Raw genomic sequence first — 21,363 nt, 5'->3', positions numbered from 1 at the left:
AAAGTAGTCTTTTATTTTTCCATGGGGAAGCAGAGAGATTTCAAGTCTGAGTTCACCTTCTGAGATGGGATAGGGTTGAAGATTATGTAAATAACCCCTTCAGAATAGGGTCAAAACATTGCATAAATTTTTAATAGTTTCCAGCGTCTATACCAATAAGTGTTATATCATGCATGGAATCCTTCTGAAGGCTGGCACAGATGGCAGACCCATGAAACTGACCTGGTTTCTATCACCCAGAAAAACAAAAGAAGACCTAGGTTACAAAGCAAGTAGCAGAATATTTGTTAAAAGAAAGTGGACCAGAAGTGCTACAAAGGCAATAATCACATCATTGTGGAGGTGTCACAGGGAGGGTGAGAAAGGCAGCCAGTACTCAGAGAAGGAAGCCTAAAAAAAAAAGGCATTAATTTGAAGTGAGGAGCCAGGGGTGGCTGAGCTGAGCAAGAAGTCACATGCACATCGTGTGGACCAGGGTGTCCCTCTGTTATACCTGTTATGGAAGAAAAAAAATCTTACAACCCCTGTCCAGATAAGTGTGGAACTATTTTCATGGCTTTGTAGCTGAAGCTGATCCTGGGCAGTGGGACCCTGGCTGTGTTATATTATCACAGCTTCAGAATGACCATGGCCTACAAGATGAGATGTTATTCTTATCATCCGTCACTCGAAAGATGCAGGAGATCAGTTAAGAAAAACTCCAACGGGGATTTTTAGTTTAAATCCACTAGCTCCAGCGGCCTGCCCTGGGTCAGCATACAAGACGCTGGGGAAGGAGTCATGTAATTACCATTATTTTTAGCCAGTACACTGCAGTGTGGAATTTTATGCAGTAGTTGTAATTTGTTTTCTGTGCAACCCACATAGTTTGTATCCCAGCCCTCTGACATGCGTTGCTAACAGTGAGAGCAGAGCAGGCAATGGGCCACCTCTCCACTCCAGGGCCGCCTGCCCTTGCCTTCCTGCCTGAAGCCTCACACCTACTTCCTGTCCCTGTCCATCTCCCCACTGCCTCCCCCTTTTTGTTCTTTGCCCAGGGCACAGATGATCCAGGCCCTCTCAGAACAGTCTTGCTGTGGTCTGTGTGCTCTGAGCTGCATCTCAATAGGATCTGGGCACATCTGGTTGCACAGTAGGAGTGCCACACTCCAAAGTGCAAAAATAAAACCACAAAAGATCAAAAGAAAAGCATCATAGGCAAGAAATTACCCTTATCTTTATCTCCACAGAATCCATCAAGTACAAGCATCTGAGAGATGGCAAGCGGTAAGATAACAAAAGGGAAGCCAGGAGGAAATTAAAAGCAGCTTCCAATCATTAGCCCTTTAGCTGGCCTGGTAGGGCTAAAAGGCTCAAATAGGGCATCCCACAGATACGACCTTCATTAGGAATGGTCTTGAGCAAAACAGACAACCTGCTGATCATCAGGTCTTAAGATGACAGCCTGGCTGCACAAAGTTAAATCAGGAAGGCCAATTTTATTTATCCTTTGCATGCTGTTTGGGTTGTTTTCTACCTTACTTAGCACATGCACTCTTGCCTCATCTTGGGGTTTGATGTTTTGCTTGGTGAAGTGTAGATAATCTTCATCTCGCTACACTCACACTGTGCCTGTGGACTCCTGCAGGTGGATAACCCAACCAAAGCACAGAGAACTCCACCTCAACTGCATAACAGCCATAGATATCTATAATAGCAATTTGTTGCTGACAACAGCATCATAATCTCTTGAGTGGGTCAAATTTCCATATATATATATATATATATATATATATATATATGATGAGACTGTCTTGCTCATGCTTGAGCAAGTTTAGACAGAGTTATGGAAGTACAGTCCACTAAGTTTTTTCCAGAGCATGTTTCATTTTGGAGGTGTTTAAATTATGATATGGGTCAGTCATAAGGTGACCATCCCCTTTATAATATCAGTACTTTACTCAAGCTGGGAAACAACTGATCACAATGACAAAGTTGATTAGCACTGAAGGTTTATACCCTGTCATATGCTACAACTCTTTGCCATTTACTCCATGTTCATTTTATGTCTTCAAGTATCTCATTATTGATACTAAGTTGTGTTCATTGTGCAGGAATACCCCGCATGACTTTAGGGGAGCCATTCACATTGTCATTTTTTGAGGATTTTCCCTTTGTGAACTTCTGCAATGTAAAATCTGTGTGTGATATGTGGCGGCTGTGGGTGTTTCTGTACACCTGCAAAAACAAAATCAGTAATGTAATCAATAACACAAAGAAAAAAATCAGAGATGGCCAGGCCAAAACAAAGCACCATCAAAGGCAAATATGGAAACACAGGAAAACTAGACTGAGCACCTTAAAACTCTTATTAGTTGTAGGGACAGAATACTGTTGGGAAACACAGAAGAGTTATTAACTGTGCTTAAAGGAATCAAGGGAGTCTTCACAGAATAGATGACGATAGAATTTAGTCTTGAGGGAGTGAGTAGATATTACATGGAGTGAATAAAGAATTCCAGGCACAAGAGGAACCTTTGTGTAAAAAAAGACCTAAGGTAATAAAGAGCACATCTTGTAGCATCAAGAAATTTTTCATGCTAGAAAACAATGGAAACAGTGGAAATAGGAAGGAGAGGTGTAATGAGAGATAGTTAGAAAGTTGCTATAAGGTCAGATCACCAAGGATCCTTAATAACTGCATCCACATTTAAGACACAATTTTTAGAAGAAATGGATTCAGTAATGACTGCTTAGCCAGCTATGCTGGAATCAGAAAAAGGACAGCCAAGGGGGTCTATCTTGGCTGTGGAGGCAACAGAATGATGATTACGAGCAATGGGCCCTGGAATGGGAATATGTGGGTTATCCCTTAAAGTTTTGTTTTTGTTTTGTTTTGTTTTTGTTTTTGTTTTTGTTTTAAGATTTATTTTTATTTTTGTATGCGTACAAGAACTGGGGTATAAGCCAGATGGGTGGGAAGTGAGTGGATTCACTGGAGACTGAATGGGGAGCAGAACAGGTAGATCTACCAAAATACACTGCTGAGGGCAGCAGCAGGCGAGGCAGGAGAGGTCTGCTGTGGCATGTGTGTCACCTCCCTGGCTGGGGATTGAATTCATGGTGCAGTGGCTGGTGATAGGTTAATAGAGCTGTTACTCAACCCCTCAGCCACCAGGGAGGCTCCAGTCCCTTAGAGTTATCTATCCCTTGTACTCTTCTGTTTCTTCAGCTTATAAAGGGATACATAATAGTGTTCTGTCTCATAGTATTAGTGTGATATTTTCATGAGATAAGATATAACATTGGTATTTAGTAATTGTACAATAACTATTGTTGGGCCTTCTTAGACTGCTGTCTCTGCCTGCCCCTGTCTTTTCCTTACTCTACCTCTTCTAATCATCATCATCTTCATCATAATAGTCATCAGTTTCACAAAGCTTACAGTTTAGACTTTCTCTTTAATCACCCTCTGCCTAGATTATAAGTAGCTAGTTTTAGTGGAAGGCAAACCTCAAGAAATCTTTATGTCTAAGGATATTAGCAGCTCTGGAGGCAAGAGAAAATGATGTAAATCCCGAGTATTTTGCTTACTCACATCAAATAACCAGTTTCATTTAAAGCTCTACTGCCTTCTGGCAAATTCAACTATGGGTCATATGAAATTTATTTTTTATTACTTTAACAGACTTATTTTTTCCTAAACTATAGCAAAATACTGGTTATGTTATTTTAAAAGGAATTGCTGGGAAGATGAACTGATCTTGGATTTTGCCTACTACACTCCCTGTATTAAAGCTTATAATGAACACAAGCATCTCTTTATCATTGTAATTAAATAATGTTGGAGCATGTCTTTCAGCTTTTCTAGTGACAAGCCTTGGCTCATAGTCAAAAGCTCTCAGTTTAGTTTTGACAAGATGAGGACAGTTCTGAGAGGCCAAAGGCCCCCTGTAGCTCAGTGCTCCCTTTTTTCTTTCATAGGAACATTTGGTTTGTTACTAGGACATAATGTTTGGACCCAACATAAAACTATAGCAGTACAAGCCTTTCGCCAGACTTTTAGATCTTTTTCCAAAGGTTCACTCAACATTTCAGTTTTCTATTTAGATAAAAGTGCCAATAGCTTTAAAATCACTGCAAAGGTTACCTGTAAAATATGACAAACTAACGGCACTGTGCCAGGCTCCCCAGTTTGGGCAAACCTAGATCATTGTACCAAGTGGCAGTTCAAAGAGGCAGATGGAAAGGAGATAGAGGCAAATCTATTGAGATTTGCCGGTGAGAACCAATTGCCATGAACTTGATTCTCAAAATCTCCTTCTGCAACACTTTTATTAAGGCAAAAGTTTAGGTTTGTCTGGCTTCCTTTCTTGTTCTAGTCTTCCTTGCTGTAGTCTATGAGGCACTTGGGAGCTGCACAATGTGGGTGAACATCATAAACCATGGTAGGCAAAAGAAGCCAGATTTCCCTGTGGTTCCCTTCTAAAAGTTGACACAAATGATGGTTTCAGAGATCAATGTAGTGGCTATTTGCCGAGGGTAGGAAATGAAAGCATCTCAAGGGATTTCTGGGGTGCTAGTCATGTTCTGTTTCATGTTCTGAAATAGTTTACATGGGAGTGTTCAGTTTGTAAAAATTAAGCAAACAATACAGGGAGGTATTGTACATTTCTCTGTTTTTGTCCTCTTAACTAAATAAAAAAACTTTTTAAAATGTTTCAGCAGGCTTGGAGCTCTGAGGGATTTGAAGCAAATTCTTTGAATTATCTGATACTTTTTTATCATGTATTGAAACTTTCAAGGGATAAACGACAATAATAGTTCTTAGAAGGAAAAAAAATCTTAGAAAATTGTTTCATATTTTTCCATTATTGCCCCTGTTTTATCTACTATATTGGACTTGGTGTGAAAATTTGAATCCTACTCTAGTATTATGGTTTTAAATCTTCCCATTGAAATTTGAAAGTGACAGTACTCCTTTTTCCCTTCTACAATAAGATACCAATTGTGATGAAATTTGGTGGTTCATTTTTGAAACTTACTAATTATTATAGTAATCATTGATATATTTTATACACACTCATAAATAATTCTAACTTAGAATTGTGTTGGATTACAAGACCCTACTAAACTGTATGCTATTGTCATTAGGATAATGGAAACTCCTATCCAAAAGGAAAATTTTCAAACTGTTATTCTGACTAGTAAATCAACATACAATGTAGCAGGTATTCATATCCTATCATGAGGCAGTTACTACAAAATAAGTATGAAATAATTTTCATTGACTGGATGTGTATTTTGTTCCAGCTTTGTTTTAAGTATATTGCATTGGGTTGACTCACTTAACAGCTCTATGAGAGAGGTCTCTTATTAGTCCCATTCCATGGATAAGAAAAGTAAGCTACATATGTTTTATAACTTGCTTAAAATTACACAGCTAGTAAGAGAGAGCTAGGGTGTAAGTCTACTCAGTTTTGCTTCTATCTTTCTGTCAGAGGCAAGTTAGTCACTTACAAGGTTTTGCTCCTTTATAATCCAATACTTAGAAAAAAGTCTTTTAGGAAATGTTTTTGGAAATAAGTCTTTTGGAAATGCTTGCATGGAAAAATGATGAGGACTTGGCACCTTAAGGTAAGAAAAAGGGAGAGGTAACCTCATAAATTGAAAGGTAGTAGTGATTAAAGAAAGTCTTGAATTCATTTTATGTAGAGACAAGAATGATCAATAATGTAGAAGGTAGTGATATAGGTTAGGGTAGCGTTGTAAAGGATTTTGATGAAAAAGTTAGACTTTGAATACAATTTCTGCCTTTTAGTACCCAGCCCTTGGACAAGATATTTTTGATTGGGCCCAGTACCAAATGAAACAATGACTTGTCAAAAATCAAGACTGCTCCAAGTTTCCCCTAATCAATATGGACTTCCATTTACTTTTCCTTTAGTCCCATCATTTGTGAAGAACCAGTGTCTACATGTTTTATAAACCAATTTCTTAGCCTCAGATGACATTCTGAGAACATTTTCTTTCCATCATAGTGCTCATTCATCACAAATGTGCCTTTAAAGTTCAGCTTTCTGCCAAGTAGTAGTGATAGACACTTAGCTCCTATTTCCATTTCTTTCACTTGGACAGAAAAGTTTATTGAATAAAATAAATGAATCAATATGAATTAATTCAACAAATGAATTGAACCAATACACCTGCTAACGTTATATCAGGCTTGAGAAATCTACATGTGCTTACTACTGTCTTCGCTCAATTAGGATCCTACCCCGAATCAATACAATAATACCTAAATCACTCCTAAAGGGATGGGAATACCAGAAACTTCAAGAAGAGTAAAGGAAGACACTCTATGTGTAGGAGTCTCAGCTACTTCTCAATGCTTTTACAGAGGTAGTTTCTCTCCCAGCATGCATGGTACAGAGCAGACATGGTATTGTGACTCATGTGCCATTTTATTCAGGATAAACTCATCACCACACAACTGAAGAATCATTAAAACATATTTGAACATTCCAAGCATTCGAAGATAATACTCCCGGCTCTCACACTTCAAGCCTCCCTTTTACAGCCTCTTGCCCTATTTTGTGCTTGTAGATGATGACCATCATCCTAGGTTGTAGTTATTGAATACTCAGTTGCTTGGCAGGCAATGTGTCAAATGTTTTGCCAGCATTTTCTCAACAGTCCTATTAGGTAGTCAGTAATACTTGCCTCCATTGACAAAGGAAATGGAAGCTTAGAGGGATTCAGTTATGTGCTCAAGGCCACACAACTGTTAAGTGTTGGAGTCAATATTTAGGCCCACATTGTCCTGATCCTAAGCTGGCACTCAATACAATATACTCTGTGTGCCTGTAGCAATCCCATGTCTGTTGATTTCCTCTCTCGTTCTCAACTTCTCACTCACTGATTGAGTTCAGTTAAAGCTTTGGCTTTAGTGACTTAGAACTCTTGCTCAGTTGGCCCCCAGATTCTGGCTTTGTAACCATACTGACCGATTAAACTGAGGCCGGGGACTGCTAAGTCACTTATTTGGCACCAGTCCCAACCTCCCTTGGCCCACCAGTAAAGAGAAACTCAGACATAGCTGGCCTGGGATATCCTCTAATAGAAAATTCTAAAACTTCTCAAGTGGATAAAATAACATCAAAATAGCATCTTCCTCTTTACTTGCAAAGATACTGCTGGATTTGGAGAAATAGATGCAAAGCAAAAACCAACCCCATATTTAGTTAGCCTCAAAATACACACGACCTGAGAGTTCCCTATTTAGTTCACCTCCCTGCCTCTGCTGCAAATGTTTGCTGATGCTGTAGCTTACAAAGCACAAATCTGCAGGGGCCTTTGAGCCCCTTTGGTACACTCTTTCCCATGATTAGGTAAATGTCAGTGGAAAATCACCATGTATTTAGTGTTTTAATAAAACCACAATATTGTTTATTTTGTGGCCTCAGGTTCCAAAAAAGAAAGAAACAGCCTCATTAAACTTTGCCCCTAAAACTCCAGCAACTCCCTCTAGGATACTTATAAATGTTATCCTCCTGCCACCCAAGCTATGTTTTCACTAGAACATCCTCCACTGCTAATTCTAGTCGATAATCATAGGACTGGCCAGGGTCATTTTCAGGATTGAGGAAAGAAATAGAATCCAGATTGTGTGTCACAAGAAACATAACTTTAATTCCTAACTTCCAGCTCCCTGATGACAAGGTCACCAAATGCCAAACTTAGATCACGGAACAGTAATTCTACCAAGAAAGAGGCATGAAATCTATCTCAGTTTCTATTTCTCTGCCTAACCCTCAAAGGGCTTCATTGTCACCTCCAGCATCAGTGTTAAGCACTACCATTGCACCATCTGAGACATTGACAAGAATCAAAGGGTGAAGAAACTAGGTCTACATGACTTCACAGTGCCTCGTGGATCCAGGTGGCCCTGCGACATCAATTCAGGTGCTATTGACACAGCTGTCCAGTTACATTTGCAACAAGTTGTCTCATGGACAGTGAGAGTTTGAAGCCAGAAAAGTTTCTCTCCCACTTGTTTTCTAATATTTGATGTACTTTTAAAAAGAACATGGATGGAAAGTATACTTATTTTACAATATAAATATATCTCATACTTGAAACAACATATTGACTCAGAATGACCCTCGTGAATGACTAAACTCAGCAGTTTTAGGGCACAAAGGAAATCATCCTGCAATCTTCTGGGTTCTTCTAGGCAGCAAATAATTGAACAAGTATCAGATAGATTAATTAAAAAAAAAGTTTTAATAATAGAATGTATACTTTCTGCATACATGGGAGTGATTTGTATACATGGAAATAAATAGTTTAGCTAAGACAAGGAAGGCTGGGGACATAAAAGGGAACTCAGTTTGGGAGTTTACTAAGGAACACACAGTGAACAGAAGTTATGCATATTTTATCAAGATTTTAAGTTCTTCCTTCTTCATTGTAAAGAGATAAAGACATTCAGTCTTTCTAAGAAAAGTCCTTGAAAACAAAAGTTTAAATATAGACACTATTTCAAAGGCAACTTTAACCCAGTCTTCAGAGCCCCTCCCATGAAATTAATCTTTTGTCAAAAAGGCATATTTTTGCTCTCCTACAGCATATTTTCAGAAGGTCTCTTTTTGAAGTGGAAGGAAATAATGCAGTGGCTTTGGATCCTGGAGATCAGTTTGAGTAGAAAAACCCCTTATAGATGAAGAGAAAGGGAGGAAGGGGCAAATTCTTCATTATGCAAATTGAATTGTCTTTGGTACAAATGTTAAGAACATTATGCTACCCTATGTGATAAATACATTGGATTCCCCTCTAGATGTGGCTAAATATTATAACCTATATATGCATACAGGTAATAATGTTTATTCATGATGCTTCCTCTTAAGTTTATGGCTCCGCTTTATACATGTATATTTTTCTCTTGAATTTTTGACAAAACATTTGTTTCCTCTATTATAAAACTTGTCATGACTTGGGAATAAAAAAGACTAATTGGGACAGCAGATCTTTTAGTAGATATAGGCAATAATTGGTTTCTCCTACTTGGCATGACCATTTAAGTAGGCATGGCTTGTGGCACAAATCCATTCAGCTGTAAAGAACTTGTCCATATAATAAAAAAGATTTGAATCACAGCTAAAGTGAATATTAGCTAGCAGAAATCAGTATTATCTTGGATATGTTCTAACACAAATCATACCAAATTCTAGTAAGTGAAAAAGGAAAAAAAAATCTTTGTAGTCACAAACATTCACTATCTTTTAGTATAAAGATATACAACCACATCCCTTTATTCCTCAATAAGTAAGAAGGATTTCAATTTAATGAACTGGAACATTTGTTTGAAAAGAAAGAAGAGGACCCTGAATTAGGAAATTAGCTCATGGAAGAAATCCCATTAAAGGACCAGAGTGGGTGGTGGTATAAAGAAATCCTCTAACCTGTCATTATCCTTCACAGCTATAAAAGGGGAGAGAAACAAGCAGAAAATACTGCCAGAACTTATGCTAGGGTGAGGGTGGATCATCTTCCTTCTTTTGGAGGAAGAAGCCCCACCCCTATTGGACTAACAGCTTGTTGACTTGCCAATGCAGTACCCCTTGTCTTCTCTCTCTAGGAGGCCCCTACAGAGTCCAGTTGTCAAAAGCTGTTAAAGACGGATTTAGTTCTTATCCTCTATAAAGCATATATGAGGCACACTTTCCTAAATATGAGGATGGCTTCTGTGATTGGTGAGCTCTTCTTGCAACTACCTGAAGTCCAGGGTAATTGTTCAGAAATAAGGAGAAGGCACAGCAGGGGAAAAACACAAATGTCTCTGACATGGGCTAAATGCTTGGCCAGTCCTGACAGCTATCTCAGTGCTTCAGAAAGCTGATATAGGAACATGGACAAGGGGTGCCCGAAGATGAGTGTAAAGTTAGGAAGTTGACTCCTGCAGTGTCTTACCTCCTGATCAGATGGGATTTTTTTTTTTTCCCTGACTCTGTTGTAGACTCGGCACAGAGACCTGTGTAGGCAACTAGCAGCAGGTTCTACTGCTCTTTCCTGTTCCCCACGGGGCACTTTATAACTTTTCCCTCTGAACTTAGGTATTGTTTTTAGTCAGTGCTATCCAACTTATCTCTTCACTGAAATTTGTCTGTGTTGCTGCTTGTGAGATGTCTGGCAAAGCTGACAAACATTGTAGGAGTCTCACATTTGAGAGGCTAGAAGTCTCCAGGTGGTGTAGATACTGCAAAAGCAAAAACTGCCTGGTTCCAAAAAGATGGGTCAGAGCAAGACTGGGAGAAGAATGAATATAAATTAGAGGGTCAAGGAAGTGAAAAGTTTGAGTAGAATGAATATAAATTAGAGGGTCAAGGAAGTGAAAAGTTTGAGTAGAATATTTTTTGTGCATACAAAACTGGGGTGTAGGCCAGAGGTACAGGGGTGGTGAGAGGCTTCACCAGAGACAGAGTGGGGAGCAGAACAGGCAGATTGACGAAGTACACTGCTGAGGGGAGCAGCGGGAGGGTCAGGAGAGGTCTGCTGCGCTATGGGGGTCACCTCCCTGGACAGGGATTGAACTCTTGCAACTCATGCTAAAGACCAGCTAGCTTCATAGTGCTGGTTTTTAACCCGTAGCACCACCAGGGAGAACCCACAAGTTTTTAAGAAGGAAAAGATCCAAAAGAAGGAAGATGATCCACCCTCATCCCAAGCCCTGGCACCATTTTCTTCTTGATTCTTTCTCTCTTATAGCTGTAAAGAAGAATGTCAGATTAAAGGATTTCTTCATATTCTAATACTTTGAAACTTTAAACTCTAAAATCTTGAGAAGAAAGATAATGCAATTGCCCATTTGTTAACTAAGGAGCACCACGTTAGCTTCCCCTGTCCTCCCTCTGTTCCACTCCTTTCCCACTTTGCTCCTCCACCACTATCTGTCCTCTTTTCAGTATCCATCTTTTCCTACCAAATATAACTCCAAGAGAAAAGGCTTATTTATTTTAATTTTATTCCAAGAGAAAAGGCTTATTTATTTTTCTCCCACATGCCCACTGAATTATAATATCGGTGCATCTCTCATTTACTTTAACTGACTGGCAAGCAGAGGGCACAGCTACACACCCGGCCACAGAAGATAAAAAAAAGAAAAAGAAAAAGAAAATCATTTTCCCAACATTGCAGCAAAGAATAAATCTATTGACCCAGTTACAATTCTAATTTTTATAAGACAAAGTGGATTTACTTTCAGAAGTCTGTGAAATATTAAATAACCAGGGACGCATAGCCAATGCATTTTTATTCCAGTAATAAATTGTATGAGTTAAGATTTGTAATGCATTGAAAATAATTTAAAGACATAGACATTTAAAAACAATAGACATTATGTATATATTTATTTTATTGTATTACTATCACAAAAGAAAATGCTGGCACTTAATATATAGAAAAAAAGTGCATTTCTAAAATGACTTTGAATTCACCATAGTATCTGTTCAAAGTCTGCAATTCTTTTATTTATACTAGCAACTGTAGGACATAACCCATGTAAAGAAGGCAACTTATTTACAATGGAACTAACACTATGTCTTCAAACAATGCATAGAATTAAAATATACTAAAAACATTTGTATATCATGTTTGTTTGTTTGTTTTTTAAATATCGCTTAAACACCTGATGGCTATTTGTGAGGAAACTTTTGGAGAAGACAATGGCAGGGATGAGTAGTGCTGTCCTGGCCGCTTGGACTCCTTTGCTGCCATTTTCTCATCTGAATCTCCAGATGAGACAAATCTGTCTTTTAGGGATAGTCCATTTATCTTTGACAAATCTGTCTTTTAGGGATAGTCCATTTATCTTCAATTTTTCATCATAACCTTCATTTGAACATAACTGATCCAGTCTGCTGCTTGATGCTTAGCCCAGCAAGAAATCCACATCCCTACCCCCTGCACAAAATGCCTTCGACTTTTACAAAACCGAAAGCCAAACTGATTTCACAATGGAGATGTTGAACATAAAATTTGGTTCCATCATAATGTCCACCCAGTGGTTATGTGAATGGTTGTTTATAATTTGTGTTTCATTTTCTAGCCAAGCACTAGTGTCGCCTAAAATTGCTACTGTGAGAAAACCACAATGCTATTTTGTAAACCCAGACTGTGCATCTCAGTTTTAGAAAACCACTCTTCTTTCTGTAATGCTTGCTAAAGAAAGATAAACAACTCTACCCTGACAATGGGAAGCTGGGGAGCAGTGGTTCTTTATTAGGTCACATGTCACTGTAGGGATGGGCAGATATGTGTTTCAAAGGCAGATGTCTTCACATATGTTAAATACCAGTAGTCTCCATGGATTCCTAAGGTGACCCTTTGTGTATTTGTTACTGAAAAACCGCTCAGCTCCTTATTGTTCCCATGGTCCCATCAGTAGCCAAATTTGGATGTGGTCATCTGTTATATTGTAATAATAATTTCAAGAACATTTGGATTAAGTAATCAATAATTGGTGCCTGATTGCTGATGATCAGTGGCCCTATTTTCTACCTATTTTCTGGAGATCATCTTGTCTTCTAAAGAAGCTGTGTGTGATGAGAGTTGAATGCCTGAAGAGAACTGTTGAATTTGTATTTGAGGGCAGGCTCCACTTTTAAATAATTTACTTGACTGGGTTGGAATTATTAAATTTTGAATGAACAAATTAATAATAAAATCTGTGCAGGATGATAGTAATAATCTAATTCTCCCATTTAGTTTGAAATTTGAGTCATCTGTATAATTTAGTCAGCAATAATACATTTGTCTTAATAACATGGAAGGATTTCAGGGATTTACTATATCTCCGTAAATATCAGAAAATAAGTACAAATGACCTCATGAGGAAGTTCAGTCATCCCTCTCTGTGCCTTCAGATGGGAGCAGTAACTTAAGTGTGTATGTCTCTGCTGCCAAGTGCCCCCTGGGCTGCACGGGTGAGAAAAAAAAATGGGCAACATTCAGGGGTAGGGGTAGGAGGCGAGGAAACTGTTTCATGGAGGTCCAAGGTCAAGAGCCTATAATCCCACGTTGCAGAACCATAACAAAGGACATGTGAAAAATCCAGTTTCATAAAATGAAAATGCACTCCTCAATAAGTGAGGGGATCAGAAGTTGCCAGAAAATGTACTACTAGCTTAACTAGTGTGTGGTCAATCTCGAGGAAACATAGAGAAGGAAGCTGAATTGCAAGTAGGAGTTGGAAATAGAACTAGAAAAGTTATCTGGAGTTAGGGAAATAACTCCAGTCTTATAGCTGGCCTGGACCCTTTTCCCTAAGTTCTGAGCAATTGGAGAATAGTAAGGTGTTTATGGCTGGTGAAAGCAGCAGAAACAAGTCTAAAGTGATTTCTTCTTAATTTCCTTTGGAATGTAGTCTTTGAAGAATGATATTTGGGAAACCTACCTGTTTCCTAGGATGCCTACATGTTTATGATAAAGTACTTAAACTTTATATCGCCTTATCACTTTCAATTGAATATATTAACTGGACATGTCCTTACTGGGAGAAATGCTTAAAAACATACCCTTCAGCTTTGAAATAGTTTTAAAGTATTTAATAATAGAAAGACTATCTTCTTCTTTAGTAGCAGAATATCCCCAGGGGGGTGGGGGGTGGGTACAAAAGAACTATGTTCAAAATAAATGTTGCTTTGCTTCTGCCTCCTTTTAAAAGCCAGACATATGTTCTCAACATTTAAGATCAAAGGATCCTCCTGAGTGACTATTTGGTCAGTTGTTTGGTGTGTTGTCTTTGGAAGCGTGTTTTGGACATCTCTTAAAATTTTGGTGAATTCACCCTTTCTTTCCATCTATGAATTTTCCTTGTAATCTAAAAATCTCTTGAAGAGTCTTTGTCTCAAACTTGTTATTCACTACCAAGACAATCTTCTTACTACTTCACTTATTTTAGCTAGGACAATATAGTGCATAAAACTGGACTAAGTACATTATTTCCCACCAGATACTGCCTTCTACTGAATAATATATGTGGCTTGGAAAGATAACATCCCACCAAATGCATTAGACTTCACTTAGTCAATTCTGTAGTCCATAACATGGGGTTAGTAGATATATATGGCAGAGAGCTCTTTTAGTGTAATATTTTGTTCTGACATTACAAAATTTAATGAGTTACTCACTGGGTCAGTTCTAGAATATGTGTATGTATAATTTGTAAACATATACTGAACATTGTGGAAGCCACTTTTATAGTGACAATTGAAGTAAACAGTTTGGGTCATTCAGCAAGAGGTCTATCAGAAGACATATTCTGCTTTTTCTCATGTAATCCATACCTTCCCTTTGCCATCAGAAACTTCTTAAAACAGAAAGGTTGGAATAATTTTGGAAAATTCTTTCTGTCCTTTTAACTGCTGTAGCCTGGAATATATTTTAAAATCTAGCTATGGAGCTTTGTTGACATAGTAAAGTATAATTAAGACCTCTTTCATCTTATCTCACTAATAAATTAATATTTAAAAAAACATTTATCTCACTAAATTTCCACAGTTTTTAGAATAGAAATAATGTGCTAGGGGAATTGCATGTGCCTTTCTCAGTACTGGGACTTGTAAGAGAGGAAATATCTATGTATATAAATTAATTTATTTATTTCATTCAATTATATGTCTAAAGTGATAGGTCAGCTAAGATATATTGAATATCCTCACTTTATATAGAGAACTAGAAAGGCACAGAAGTAAATCTGTAAACAGAAAAGAAGAAGCAGTATTTATCTTGAAATTGTTTATAATCTCTTAGAAAAATCAGACTAAGGGGTAAGAAAGCATTTACTAGTAGGCAGTATAAAAGAAACAACTGTGATAAGCATATATAAAGTAAATGTAATTAAAACACAGGTAGAATTAATCATAGAAGCCTTCCAGGAGAAGCTGAATTTTTAAGGGATTTTTGATAAAAAAAAAAAAACTAGTGGAAAGAATTTTAAAAGAGATAAATAGCCTTCACAACTAGATATATGAAATGGAAATTTTCAAATAGAGATTTTCTTAGCTTGATTAAGAGTAGCATATTAAGAAATATAGTAGAAGTAACTTTACCTGACATACATTGCTTGGTTGAAAGTAAATTAAAGAAGGGGATCATAAAATTTGGAACACATGTATCATAAACATTTTATTTTAATGTAAGTATGTACACATCCATGTACTCTCAGTCACAACTTTTTCATTATAACCTCAGGATATTTTATTTAACCACACCAACACATATTTGTATCCATTCTGAAGTTCATTTTCTTGGAAGTGAGAATGGAGCTTGAGATATGTATTAACCAATATGAGGGCTGTCTCCTTCTGATGTGATTCTCATTTTCCTCAGAAGGAGAAAACTCAGAATTTGGGCCTCTAACAGTACCACATAAATGTTCGTAATTATCTCATCAATACAGAATATGGGAGTTGACATTTTGGGATATACCTTCAACATGACATTTTTAAAAGTTTGATATAATGTCTCCAATAACAGCAATTCACTTTATTTTCATTTTCATACTTAATTGAGTAATTTATTTTAATTTAAGCATACAAATGCTGAAATAAGAACTATATTGGCAGGTTTAGGAACATATAATTACTAATGGGGAGCTGTTAACTTGTTTTATGACTTATTACTAACCTGCAGAATGAGAAAATTCAGTTCATAGAGGGTGTCATTACATATATATTAGAAAAGAGTGATAGGCTAAGTCAGTTAAATGAAAATCACTCAATGGAGAGATATTCTATAAAACAACTATAGCAATAAAATTATGAAGGAAAGCTTAAAGATGAGCCTAGATTTGGGAGTCAGTTGAAACTGACTCTAGAACTTGCAGTCAAACTAGCTGGAGAACATCATACATAACCCATGATTGTGGTACCAAGCTATGAGAAATAAAATGCTATTGAGGGAAAATTAAAATAGCTGCAATCAAACTACAGTATTTCTGTAGCCCAGAAACATAACATAAATGCAAAATTTTGAATTAAACCAGATTGAACCTACCAATATGTGGGCCCAACCTACCAATCTGTGGGTAGACTTTATAACTAGAACATCTGGTTCAACATTACTACAGCAGAGAACTTAGACTATGTCAACATGGTAAAAACTAGAATGGCTCATGGAAGATTTACCATCTATAATATGTATCGTTTCAGAGCATCTACCAAAAACTTGGACAATGAAAGGAATGACACCACATTCATCACTTCAGCCAATAGCAATTAGCAATTTCTTTCCTTTTTTGAGAAAGGGTTCCTTTTAATATATATTTTTACTGCAAGTGAGCGGACTACAATTTCCTTGAGCTGTTTTGTCTTACATGTCTTTATTTTTCCTTCAATAGGTAAGCATGCTTTCATTGAGTACAGAACTCGCGGTTGGTGATCAAATTATTTTCTTACTTATTTTTTGACTAAGCTACATTATCATCATTGAAATAATTTGATAAATGTTAACAACCATGTAGAGGGTTAATGTTTTTAATTAAAACCTTAAAAACTCATTTTCATTAAATTTGCCTTTGCCTTTTTCTATAATCTGCCTCTTAACCTCAGCAACCTCACTTCATTTATTAGTATATGCTAGTTTTTTAAAGTATGTAATTTTTTCCAAATGTTCTTATGTAAATGTCCAGTGTTTATCTTTCTGGCTTGTTTTATTACACATAATTCCTTTGAACTCCTGGAATTTTGCTGTAAATGGCAGATTTCATATTATGTTCTGAATTAATAAGTTCCATGATATGGATATACTATACCTTCTTGATCCAGTTTTTTTTATCAGTGGGCCCTGAAGTTGTTTCCATGTCTTAGCTATTGTAAATAGTACTGCAGTAAGCATTGTAGAACATAATATTTTTTGAGTTGACAATTTCATGTTCTTTTGATAGATGGTCAAGTGTGAAATTACTGGGTCATATTGTATTTTCATTTTTAATTTTTTCAGATGAATTCAGATTACTTTACAAAATGGTTGCAAAAGTTTATGTTTCTACCAACCATGTATTTGGGCTCTTCTTTGTCAAAATCTTCTCCAGCACTTGTTAATGGTCGTATAAACATGTGGCATTCTCAAGGATGTGAGATGATCTCTTATCGTGCTTTTGACCTACATCTCCTTTATTAAAAGTAAATATGAATATTTTTCATATGTCTATTTGCCTCTAGTATCCTCTTTGATTATGTTTAGAACTATACCCACTTGTTAATTAAGTTTTCTATTGCTAAACTGTGCAAGACTTTTATATATCTTGAATGTTAACCCCCTGTCATTTCCATAACATGATTCTTTCAGTAGGATATCTCTTTAATATACTTACATTTTCTTTTACTATGTAAACATTTTTATTTGAGGTAATTCCAATAGTTTATTTTTGCTATGTATGTATATGTGTATGATATATATACTTAAATATTTTGCTATATATTTCTACATTTTCTAAAAATATCTTTCTCAATGATTTCATGAAATATAGTATCAATTTATTTTTGTGAACAGAGCTAGAATGTGATACAACTTTGTTCTTTTACAGTGTCTATAGATTCCTAGCACCATTTGTTAAAGAGAAGTTTCTAACAAACATGGCTCCTCAGTATTGATATATATGTGGATTTGTTTTTGGACTTTTGAATTTATGCCATTAATTAAAGTGCCTATTTTCATGTCAGTACCATTTTTTAAATTATTGTTGCCTTCTAGTATAGTGAATTATAAGTCAAAAATCATGATGTCTCCATTTCTGCTGAGGTCATTATAGTTCTATTTACATTTTAATACTTTTGTTCAAAGGATACCTTTTCAAGTATATTTTAAAAGCTTTTCCAAAAGATATATTGGTATTTTGATAGATACTGTATCAAATGTATGACATGTTTTTGGTGGGAGGGTCATTTAACTATCTTAGTTCTCTCCATCCATGAGCATGGGATGCCTTCCCATCTCCTTTTGTCATGATCTGAGTCTTCCATGTGTCTTGTAGTTTTTATTCTATAAGTAACACATATAAGTAACAGTATATATGTAATTCTTTTGAAATAATCATGACTATAATTCATTCCTTAACTATTTTGTTCATTATCTGTATATAAAAATACAACAGATATTTGTATGTTAATTTTATATCTGCCACTTTGTTGTATTCATTTATTGTCTTAAATAGCTTTTTGGCAGCAATTCTAGGGCTTCCTCAATATAATACCATTATCATTTGTAAATAGTGATAGTTTCACTTACTTTCTAACTTGTATTTCTTTTATTTCCTGTTGTATCTGATTGATCTAGCTATAAACCCTAATGCCAAATTAAATACAAGTGGGAAAAGTGTTCATCCTTATCTTTTTTCCTGATTTTAAAGGGAAACTTGGTTTCTCAAGATTAAAATATAGACTGTAATACGTGGCATTTATTATTGAGGTAGGTTTTTCTATTCCCATTCTCCTTATAGTTCTAAAGAGACTGTGTGCTGAATCTTATCAAAACTTTCCATCCTTTAATATTATTATATAACTTTTATCTTTACTTTTGCTATTATAATTTATTACATTGATTAATTTACATATATTGAACCATCCTTACTTTCCTGGGATAAATCCAACTTGACCACTATATGTAACCTTTGTTACATATTACTGAAATTTATATGCTAATATTTCGTTGAAGATTTTTGTATCAATATTCATCAGGAATATTGGTCTATATATTTTTGTGTGTGTGCTGACTTTATCTGGTTTTAGTATTAGAGCACTATCGCATTGTAAAATGTACCAGGGAACATTTAATCTTCTTTGACTTTTAGAAATAATTTGAGCAGCATGGGCAAAAATTCTTCTGTAAGTATTTGAATTTACTCTTAAAGCCATCTAGTTCTGGCTTTTTGAAGTTGAGGGAAATATTTGATTGCTGTTTCAGTTACCACTGAAATTGAATAGTAATCAGATTATTCTACTCTTCAGTTTTAGCCTTAGTAAGCTATATTATTCTAGACATTATTCCATTTCTTCAAGGTTATTACATTTATTGACATAAGGCATGGGTCACCTTTTATGAACACATTTCTATACCATCTATGATAGTTTCTCCTCTTTCATCTCTAATTTGCTTATTATTATTTTTTGTTTGTTTCTTCATTTCTTTGTTATCCTAGCTAGAAGGCTGTTTATCTTCTTAAAGATAAGTGCCATTGGCCATTTGTATTGTCTTTTTTATTTCCATTTTATTTATTTCTGCTTATATTTTTATTTGCATCCTTATACTAACTTTGTCTTGTTTTTCACTATATTTCAAGTTGATTTACATGTAATATTACTTTGCTTATTTGGCAAGACATGGTTGCTATCATCACAGAATTCATAGTTTATTAGGAAGGAAGAGATAGAAGTATGAAATCAGAGGGAAACCCTTTGATTATACTCTACCCTTACATATAATCTTGTACTGTTTGGTGAAGACAAGTGACATTTCCACATTCCACATTTTTATATCTCAAAGCTATTCATAACCATTCTCTCTATACCTGTCTGAAAGAGAACAGAGAAATTTCTCACACCCATTAGTGTCTCACTGAGCTGATGCAACTATGTCAGCTTAAGCTGATCCTTTATTTTTAAAGATTCCTATAGAGAATCTTGATTCCCTATGTCAAAGATGAGAGACCCTGTCTTTTCGTTTATGCCCCTGCTTATCTGAGGAAAGTTGTAGTAAAGACTTCTAGCAGAGTTTCTGAATCATTTTGGTGATTCACATGGTGCACATGGAAAATATGGGAGAATATCAGAGAAGAGTGCCTTTCTTGCCGAGCAATAAGCATCAGCACTGTGATCTGTTTTTAACTCCTCCTATCCCCTGGCTATTGTTGATTTGTAAAGCTGTCAACACTAATGTTTCTCAAGGGGTCATACTCAATCAGATGTCCATTATTTTTCACATCAGGTACTGGCAGAGACTTGGAATCACTGAACTATAATAATAATATATGGAATGCTTTCCTTGTGTCAATGAGCTAAATATTTTTCTTGCTTTACCTTACAAAAACTCTGTCAGTTGATACTGTAATCATTCCCATCTTAGAAAAGATAATGAAAATTGAGGTTCAGCGAGATTAATCAGTTGCCCAAATTTGTAGGGTTCTAAGGTAGTAATAAGTAATAGTATTTCTTTCCTCTGCTCCAAGGAGCAGTCTTCTTAACTTCCAAGCTATATTGAACAGACTTTAGTATGCTAAGAATTTTTAGGATATATTAATTTTCTCCTAAAACTTTGTCTTTGTTCTTGATGCATCTCTATGTATCTCATGACCCAAAATCAAACTCCTGCCCCTTCAAACCCGATTTAATTTTTTTTAAAGATTATTTATGCATAAAGAACTGGGGGAAAGGCCAGAGGTGCAGGGTCGGTGAGAGATTCACCAGAGACAGAGTAGAGAGCAGAACAAGTGACTGATGAAGTACACTGCTGAGGGGAGCAGTGGGCTGGCGGAAGAGGTCATGCCATGTGGATCACTACCGGGGGGATTTGAAGTCACGCTGAAGAGGCTTTGGCTTCTTTATGCTGTGCTTTTTTTTTTTTTAAAGATTTATTTATTTGTGCATACAGAACTGGGGTACAGGCCAGAGGCTCAGGGGCGGCGAGAGGCTTCACCAGAGACAGAGTGGGGAACAGAACAGGCAGATCGACGAAGTACACTGATGAGGGGAGCAGCGGGCGGGTCAGGAGAGGTCTGCCGCGCTATGTGATCACCTCCGGGGCAGGCGGGAATCGAACTCATGCGAAGCGGCTTTAGATTCTCAGTGCTGTGCTTTAACCCACTGCGCCACCAGGGAGGACCAATGCTGTGCTTTTTAACCCGCTGTGCCACCAAGGAGGGTCCTAATTTAATTTTTGACTAGGTCTTTAAATGCTTTTTAAATGCTAAGATTCCATTTTCATAAAATAGATTGAGACCAGAATAGTTGGAATTATGTTTTCCCACAAATCAAAATAGACAACTGTCAACTTCCACATGTCCCTCCTCTTCCACCCCGTGACAGCAGTTGTATTAAAAGCAGTTGATGAAAAGAATAGAAAAACCAGAACAGCGTTTGCATATTTAAAATGTGTAAAAGGTGCTTTCAAACAAATTGGGATGAAAAAAGGCAAATTAAAAATAGGTGCTGCCTTTCCAAGTGCCTATTCATTTAGTGTTCTCTTGTTCTGAACCGGGCAGCATGGTTCTCATCCCCGCTTTTCTCTTTCTCCTTAAACATCTTTATCAACTTCCCACTCTTCCATCTGTTGGAAGCTCCTGCTTTCCTTTGAAACGATTTCTCAGCAAGCTGACCTCTGCAGATTTCA

The 21,363-nt window shown here is 36.5% G+C and overlaps 1 protein-coding gene across 6 annotated transcripts in view; it reads left to right on the top strand.

Moving 5' to 3' along the window:
• SEMA6D (sema domain, transmembrane domain (TM), and cytoplasmic domain, (semaphorin) 6D) overlaps window positions 1-21,363 on the top strand; it is a 569,283-nt gene that overhangs the window by 160,492 nt on the left and 387,428 nt on the right. The window lies entirely within an intron of this gene.

This window comes from Condylura cristata, unplaced genomic scaffold (assembly GCF_000260355.1).
Source record: "Condylura cristata isolate star-nosed mole 26May11 unplaced genomic scaffold, ConCri1.0 scaffold00023, whole genome shotgun sequence".
Classification (NCBI taxonomy): Eukaryota; Metazoa; Chordata; class Mammalia; order Eulipotyphla; family Talpidae; genus Condylura; species Condylura cristata.
Note: the sequence above shows the minus strand (reverse complement) of the source record. Positions and strands in the feature narration are given on the sequence as shown.